The sequence below is a fragment of the Perissodus microlepis genome, chromosome 2 (assembly GCF_051167445.1).
Source record: "Perissodus microlepis isolate ML-2025 ecotype Zambia chromosome 2, ASM5116744v1, whole genome shotgun sequence".
Lineage (NCBI taxonomy): Eukaryota > Metazoa > Chordata > Actinopteri > Cichliformes > Cichlidae > Perissodus > Perissodus microlepis.
Window position 1 is genome coordinate 32,434,681 of NC_140462.1, and position 8,597 is coordinate 32,443,277.

Below are 8,597 nucleotides of genomic sequence, written 5' to 3' on the forward strand. Positions count from 1 at the left end.
ACACCTGAATGCATGTTGTTCACTGACTTACACCGCTCCTCCTGCTTCGATGAGAAGAGGTTAAAATGATTTGGTTCGGCATATCTGTTGCATATAAATAAATTACATTTGTTTTGCAATGAGAAACAGGAGAAGTAAGAGTATGGATGTGTGAGTTCCTACTAACAGCAACACTCACATACAGTGTAAATCATGAAGCTGCTGACACGTTTTCCTGTTGTAGTTCCATCTGCTGCACTGTCCATACCACCAACTGCAGAACCTCAGGCATCATCAGCCGATGGTACAAAACAACTATAATGTTTTTCATATAATTAAATGTTCTGTTTATTGTGTCTAGAGTAAAAAAATGTTTCCATTACTCTTTTCGATTACTATACCTGTAGGTGCAGCCTCAGGTGTGAAGAGGAAGTCACCTGTGCCCCTCCCACAGGAGCTGGCATTTCTACTAAAGGAGCCCACAGGTCAGTGAAACAGAAAGGCCTGAGTCAAATCCTGGTCCCTCTCTATTTTCATTTACAGTTGATGTTCAGTTAAACGTCTGCTTAAAGCATAGATCATTAATGATAGCATATTATTCACGCTCAGGTTACATTTTGTCATCTTGCTCATAATTTGCACAAATGAATTACAGAATGACTGCATTCATTTGTCTCAGGACTGAGTACAGATGCTGCTTCCACATCTGTGTGCAAAGTGCTGACTTTTGAAGACAGCGGTGAAGATGGTGAGCGTATACTGCATGTCTTTTATTTTTTTTCTGTGTATTCCAACAGTAACAATATGAGAGTAACACTGTTTTGTCAAATATTTATGTTTCAATCCCAGCTCCTTCAGCTCAGCCAGCTGTTTCAGTTCCAGTGGCTGGTTATGAGTATGACCTCAGCAGCTGGAATTGTTCTCTGCACCAGCAGCTGTGGATGAAGACTGAGCTTCAGGACCTTGGACTGTGGCCTGGGTCTCGACCAGTGCGTCACGCAGGGAACGCGATTTCACTCTGGCGTTTCCCTCCACAGCCTGAGCTCATAGATACAGTGGCTGACCTGCCATCGCCAAATTTCTTCCAGCTCCACCCCTTCTTTATTTGGAAACCTGAGAGTGCTATCATGGTCAGGTTAAGAAACAATTATATCTTGCCATGTCTCCATGGTTGCTTTGGTTCACAAGTGGTCTCTGCTGGTGTGGGCAGGCCACGAGTAATTGTTGGCACCAGTGGTCAGTATTACATCCTGTCCTCACGACTCTGCTGCAGGGCTTGTCGCAGGAACTGGTTTGCTGACAATCCACGATGGCTGGAGAAACTGCCCAAAAGGTTTACCAACCTTCTCCCTGCTTTTCTTACATATAAAAAGGCCATCTGCAAGTCTGTTATGGATGAGCTCAGGAGGACTGGCAAATCTCCAGCAGACATGGCAAACCAATTAAATGAACTCATGCACCTCAAGTATGAGCGAGCTCACCTGGCGTACCTCCATGCCACAGAATCGGTCTGGGATTCTGAGGCAGGAGCCCATGGACAGAGGACCATTGGGCAATTCCTGAGGAAGGAAAATAAGCCACAGGAGTTCAGGTCTTATGAAGACCCACATGCCTGGTGTGGCGTTTCTGTGTCCAGCCATTACCTGACTGACTGCCTGCTCGACGAATTCCGACGTCAACATCCAGCCATATCCAAACTCCTCCAGGGCACTTTTGGCCACATCTTCAGGTCTGACCACACCAGGAAGGTGGCACGAAAAGTCACGCTGGCATCTGGGGTCATGTCCAGTTATTCGATAATGAATGAAAACTGGCTGATTGTTTTGTGGGTCATGGTTCAGTCTGAGACAGAAAGGTCTCAGACTGAACCATGTACCAGGGAATGGCCAAGAGGTACAGGGATGCAGGAGTGGAAAAGGCCGGCTACCACTGGGTGGACAGGTAAAAACAGAAATCATCGTTGTCATTTAAACGGCTAATCTGTCTGGACAAACGGAGTTTTTCTTTTTAAGATCAATTTGATGCACACACATAATATTCCATATACTTACATATATACTTACTTACTTCCATATACTTACATGTATTTGTATTTCTTATATTTAGGGATTGCTGTGCTCCATTTAAGATCCCAGACTGCATCCCTGGTGAAAATCTATCGTGGGATGCCTGGAAAACTACTCCTGCTGTTGTTGCTGCGGCCACATCTGGACCAGTGGCAAACAGCTGTGCCTCTCGAACCCACTACAATAAGAACATTATTGTAAAACTGGACCTGTTCCACTGCCTGAGGCGATTTTCGCGGGAGTGCACCTCTGAGCATTAGGGCTGCCACAAACGATTATTTTGATAGTCGACTAGTCACCGATTATTTTTGCGATTAGTCGACTAATCAGATCATCATCCATTGAACGTAAAACGTACAGCTTATTGCACCAGCAGCATCTGCTCCTATATAACTATTATTAGCTTACAGCTTTAAGTGTTTAAGGTATGTGCTAACTAAAAATAAAGACAAGATGATAGTTTATTAAAGTTTAATGAAATCTGCAGATTGTTTCTGTGAAATTTAATAAACTCCTTGCTATCTAAAATCTAACAGGACACCGGAGTAAATTCTCGAGCATCTCACACTTCTGATGATCAGCTGTCTGCCTGACGTTTATTCAGCTGTGTAAAAACTATAACTTTAATCTCAGCCAAACCGATTTACTCAGGAACAAATAAAATACTAAAAAAAAAGCCAAACGATAACATTTTTAAGTTATCTAAGTGACTTATATATGTTTAACCTGAGTAGCGAAAGACAGCGGTGGGTTTGAAAACGATTTGCCGGGAGTCCGGTGTTCTCACCGGACTCTAGTGAGCCTTGCCCCCGGCTAGCTATCGAGCTAGTGGGTAACAGACGTCTCCGAAAACGTCGGAGCGCTTTTGAAAATATGTGGTGTCTTGATAAACTGAGCAGATATTTGAGGTTTACACAGCTACATTCTCGCCTGAAAATATGTTAAACGTTTATTTTGTGACCCAGAAAGAATAATAAGAGTAATATTAAAACTAACTAGCTGCCGCCATTGTTGGAAACTGAGCTGGGCCGCGCTATGAATTCTGGGACACAGCTTCTTCTTCTTCGGGGTTTAACGGCAGCTGGCATCCTTGTACATGCAGTGCTGCCATCTTCTGTTTCAGTCCGTTATTACACTCTTAAATCCTACTACTTAGTCCTGCGTCTTTTGTGATCTTACAAAGCTTCAAACGACGCGTCGACTATTAAATCAGTCGTCGACGATTTTGATAGTCGACGTAATCGTGACTAGTCGACTAATCGTGGCAGCCCTACTGAGCATCATCCTCTGTTCAGCACTTTCTGCCAGCTTCTCTCTGCTGCATTCTCAGTGGTTGATCAGGCGGACCTGAAGAGGCTCCAGGATGCTTATAAGTTCTGTGGCATCCATCCTGCTAATCCCACAAAGCAACACATACGGGAGCACTGCAGGATCCAAATACCACAACCCACTGAGCTGCTGAACAGAGTGGAAAAGGTCCTGAACCATTTTCACCTGGCCACAGACCCCAACAACGTCCCACTCTTCAAGCCATCCGTGCTGAAGGCGTGGCGCATTTAGAGAGTCCACATTCTGTGTGGCTGCCTCAGTGACCCTGAACTCTCAGAGGGTGTAATGTTTAGGTACGGTGGGACTCTTCAGCTTAACCATGTCCCTGGTGAAGGTGCCAAGGTCCCCATCTGGATTCCTGTCCGAGGCACTTCACAGCAGGAGGGTTATCATTTCCACCAGGCCCAGTGGATTACCGGGACTCATGTATCCACTGAACTTTTCCAAGCCCAGGGCATGACAGGGGTGGCACGATGGAACTACCAAAGACTGGTGGACCTTAAGCAGCCAGGTGTCATTCTCCCTTCTGTTTTTGATCCAGCTCTAGTGGTGGAGTTGAATGCAGCCTCCAGAAGAGTGACTGATCAGGAGAAGTACCCTGCACTTCACCTCTCTGACAGAGACACTGGAGAGCGATTTGGGCTTGAACACAGAGAGCCAGGCTGCCGTCCAGTCCCTCTGAACTGGGACAAACACAAAACCCTGAGAAAAGATGAACCGGCTGCCCTTCAGCCCCCATCCTCTGTTCCAAAACCTGTGGCTGCCCAACTTCAGGTTCCAGCAACGGGACCCTCCTCCAGCCTGGCACCGCTAGGTGTGGCATCCCCCACACCAGCACCACCTGTCACCCACCCTTTCTCTGGTGCACTTTTAAAGCAGGAGTTAGCATCAGAAGACACCCAGCAACCTACAACAGTCATGGGTAAGTTAACATAGTGGTATTGTCAAACAATTCCGTGTAATTACTATTATTATTATTAATGTATACGTTATTATTATTAGTTCATTACATGATATATGAGTAACTATTACTATTGTTTCCCAGAAATCTCTGAAGCTCTACCTCTGCCGATGCGGGCCTCACCAAGGAGTGCTCGCACTGGACCTATAAAGACAGGTGGACAGGTTTTTGTGCTGGACCACACATGCTGGACACGACCCATGAAAGAGGCAATAGATGATCTGTTGCAAAAGTACCATGGGAAGAAGGACATCCTGAAGCTTGTGGATCAAGATTATGCAGACATGGTCCATCGCTCTGCTACAGATCCCAACAGCCTGCTGCGTCCCACATCCAAGGTGCACATATCCCGGTATGTGAAGCACTAGGCTAAGCTTCTCAACACCAATTCATCTTTGAACGTAAGCCCAGAAAAACTGCTGGAGACTCAGCAGCTGTGGCACTCTTTAACTGAAGGCAGTGAAACAACTAGTGTCCCTGTAGTCACCATAGAGCCTGCCGTGTTTAACCCACCTCCTCCTGCCCCGTCTACACCACTGACACAAGTCTCAATTGAGAAGATTGTGGAGGGCATCTTAGAAAGGCAACAGCAGCAGCAGCCACAGCAGCAGCCTGAGGGGAAAAAAGGCAGACAAAGACTTGTCTTGCCTGTGGACAGCCCAAGTCTCAATGTGAGACAGATGGATCCACCGTCCATTATTTTTACCAGAGAGGGCCTGTGCGCTATTTCTATTGTTCCCACAAGGTGCATCAAACTTGTGCTGCTGAGGGAATCACTAACCCTAAAATGACCTTTGAGGAATTTGCCCAGACAGACTTTTTCCAAAGGGAACTGGATGCTACCAGGAAGAGGTCAGAGGAAAGGATGGAGAAAAAGAGGAAAAGGCCAGAAACCCAACAAACAGGCCGCCTCTGCAGGTTCTGCCACATGGACCTGAAACAGGGCCCAAATAGCCCACATGTTCACACAGGCTTCCCTGGAGTGGCAGGGAAATATATCTACTGCCCTTCAAAAGTGCACTCTCTGCACAGGGACAAGGGCATGGCCAAGGAGATGACCTGGAAGGAGTTTCAGGAGTCTCCTTTCTACGAGGCAGAGAGACAAAGATGGGTGGAAGACAAGAGGAAATAGGGGAGAAACTGTTGATATTGTACATAAGATAGTTTTGTTCTAGTTTTGTGATGTTTATTTTGTTTATATAAATAAAAACTGATTGTAAATATAAAAATGTGAATAAATTGTGTTCTGTAAAAATAGCAGCACAGCTCTCTTCTTTATAACCTCTTAGAGTTCACCTGTATGTTTATATACCTGTATGTGCTCACCATCAGGTAATCAGTTTTAAAAAGCTGTGAGTGCTGCCCTGAAAGCTTACATATTATTTCTAAATCACTTCATGTAATGATAACAAGCCATCCTTTCTCTAGTGGGGTCTCACAGCTTTTATCTTTATAATCTTTCTGGTTGATTTATATCATTAGAAACATGACTGCTGTCTTTTATCTGTGTGACTGTACAGCCTGTTTCAGACATGACAACCAGACAGTGTCTGAAGTTATCTTTAATGCATGCAACACAGCTGGAGATAGTCCAGACACTTTCTCACTAATATTTTTGGTTTAGGTATTGTTGCTTTCTGGCTTGAAGCGTATCTACAAAAGCAGTTCAATAAGGAGAGATCATGTGGAAAAACCAAACATGATTTATTGAGATACAGAAATAAATGTAACTGTTAGGAAGTTAGACTCCAATGACCCATCATAGCAGAAGAAATCTCAGCAGTGACAGGATTTTACACAAGCCACACCCCAGAGTCAAAATGCTGGTAATGATGAAGATGGAGGCTGGGACAGGGTTCTGAGTGACCACGGTGGAGGAGAAAGGAGAGGGGGCGGGCTGCATGACTGTGGATCTGAAACGCAGAATGGCAGAAGCAGAAGAGCATGCAGAGTGGAGGCTGAGTTGCTCGGAGACGATCTCTGTCTAAATAAATAAATCTGGGTAAATTCCCAGATGATTAAACATGTAACTATTTTGTTGGTAATAACTGAAATGAGTAAAGAAAATCAACAGCCTATTTATGTAAGATAAGATAATTTTATTGAAGGGGTTATAATGGTTGGGTCTGATTATTTGGGGGGGGGGGCTGTAAATTACAAGGAAGACCTCTTACACTTAAGTCAAAGTCAAAGTGCTGTTTTGAACAGAAAAGATTTGAGCTGCATAATAGCTAATAGAAAACATTTAACATGCCAACAGTTGAGCATACAGATGCAGCCCCAAAAGCTCCCAACATAAGTTATTTATTGCCCAGCATAGGTAACGATGCAGATTATTTCAAATATCATCCTCCAAAAGTGCTTGTGTGAAGAAAAATTGCCCTGCTCCCTGCAAAGGTAGGGGTGGGTAGGGTGTGCTGCTTGGCAGCTCAGTTATGGTACTGTTGGGTGGAAATGAGCCAGGTACAGCGTGTGGTGGTGGTGCACATGCATAGATGTGCCCACCATGGTGTGGTGGCAGGTTGAAAGGTTGTGGTGGTGGATGCATGACTTGTCTTAGCAGTAAAAATCCATCTGCAACTGAACTTGTCTGTCAAGAGTGACTTATAATTTACTGTGATGTTCAGAAGCTCGCCTCGCAGATGTCTCCATCATATCCAGAATTCTTTTCTTCATCTGTATGTCCACCTCTGCAACATTACGCAAATGTGTTTCAGTTGAAAGTCTTCTTTCAAGTCTGTCCTGTCTGTGGCCCTTGAGTTTTGCCTTGACAAAAGGTAGAATAAAATAATGAAAAACAAATTAACCACAATAAATGTTAAAAATAAATCAGTGGTGGAATACCAAGATTAATATTTACTTAAGTGCTACACTTAAATATTTTAGGTTAAGTGTTCTCTTTTCCTACACTTTTAACTCTAAAACATTCTTGAGGTAGGGATTCAACACCAACACAGTTACACTGCAGATTCAGATGAATATAAATCTGTCATTATGATGACTTCGTATAGGTTAAGCTACACAGTAGTTAAAGAAATGAAGCCGAGCTGTACTAGGTCAAACCTAAAGGTGCTAAAGGCATCTATAATTGGGCTACTGAAATACAGTAGGGCATTCGTTTATACATGTATGGTAGGCTAACCTTATTTCCCCTGACAAGTCTCCCAGTCCACGTTTTCTTGTTTTTTTTTTTTTGCTGTTTCATATTCCAGTGTGATATTGAGGAATAATTCCACCTCACTGTCTGTCACATGTACGACTCAGTTCTGCTTCAATGCGATGTCTTATCGGATTTTGTGCTTTACCAAAATGTGCTATTTGGCTATACTGACTTTAGTAGGAAAGACTCGAATGCTTTTTAGTTCTCAAGTAAGAAGCCAAACGTTTTATATTTGTTGTTATTTTTCTTCTTGAAATAAAGTTGGAAGTAAAAAAAAAAAGTTCCGCCGTCTTTGTTTATGCTTTCCCGCCCTGGCTTCAAGACTTCTGATTGGCCAACATTGCAGCAAGGTTAGGATTATATCGCCACCTGTTGCTTTGGCGTGCTCATTACAGCGTTTGCCTTTGTTTTTGTTTTTTTGGAGGGGGGATTACGCGTGGACTGAGATATTTTTCTCAAAACTGCACGTGTGGATGTGATTTTTTTTTTAAAAAATGAAAACGGAAAATCTCTGTTTTCAAAAATACCAGTCTAAGTGTGGACGTAGCCTAAACAGTAGAGATGTTTGTAGCTTTACGTTAGCTGGACTGACCGGAAGCAGGGACCCTGCTGCAGGGTCCATGCGTCACGACTACCCGGATAGAGTTTTGAATCAGTTTAGTCCTGCATGTGCTTGCAAAAGGGAATGCAAGAGAAACGATCTCCTGGCCGCATAAGCAAATCTATTTAAATATCTGTGATATCCAGTGATCATGAACTCTGAGTATGAGGATAGCTCCGCGTTATCCCCCGTGGAATCTGGGGACGAGGAGGAGGAGGAGGAGGTATCGGAGGCAGAAACAGAGCAGCTGGGGTCCAGTTCCGACTCGGATGAAGATGAAAGCGGAGGGAAAATTGATGAAACAGCAGCGGCTGAAGATGAAAACGGAGGGAAAATTGATGAAACAGCAGCGGCCGGAGATGAAAACGGAGGGAAAATTGATGAAGCAGCATGGACATCAAAAAATGGAAAAATATCTTGGTCTCCCACAAACGCTGAGACGTTCCGCTACATCCCAGCAGCCACTGGTCTGACCCCGGGACCTACACGCTATGCCACTGC

At 44.1% G+C, this 8,597-nt stretch overlaps 1 long non-coding RNA gene and 1 pseudogene across 2 annotated transcripts; one reads left to right on the forward strand and one right to left on the reverse strand.

The window, feature by feature from the left end:
- The first annotated feature begins 192 nt into the window (after window positions 1-192).
- LOC146392987 (uncharacterized) lies at window positions 193-5,652 on the forward strand (annotated as a pseudogene). Its single transcript, XR_014797186.1, has 7 exons — window positions 193-283; window positions 387-464; window positions 659-727; window positions 829-1,920; window positions 2,086-2,298; window positions 3,314-4,296; window positions 4,420-5,652. The product of XR_014797186.1 is annotated as an uncharacterized LOC146392987 (transcript).
- Window positions 5,653-6,020: 368 nt separating this feature from the next.
- LOC146392988 (uncharacterized) lies at window positions 6,021-7,947 on the reverse strand. The gene is made up of 2 exons (XR_014797190.1): window positions 7,478-7,947; window positions 6,021-7,101 (listed from the first exon to the last, which is right to left on the reverse strand). It is a non-coding gene; the product is annotated as an uncharacterized LOC146392988 (long non-coding RNA).
- Between the last annotated feature and the right edge of the window lie 650 nt (window positions 7,948-8,597).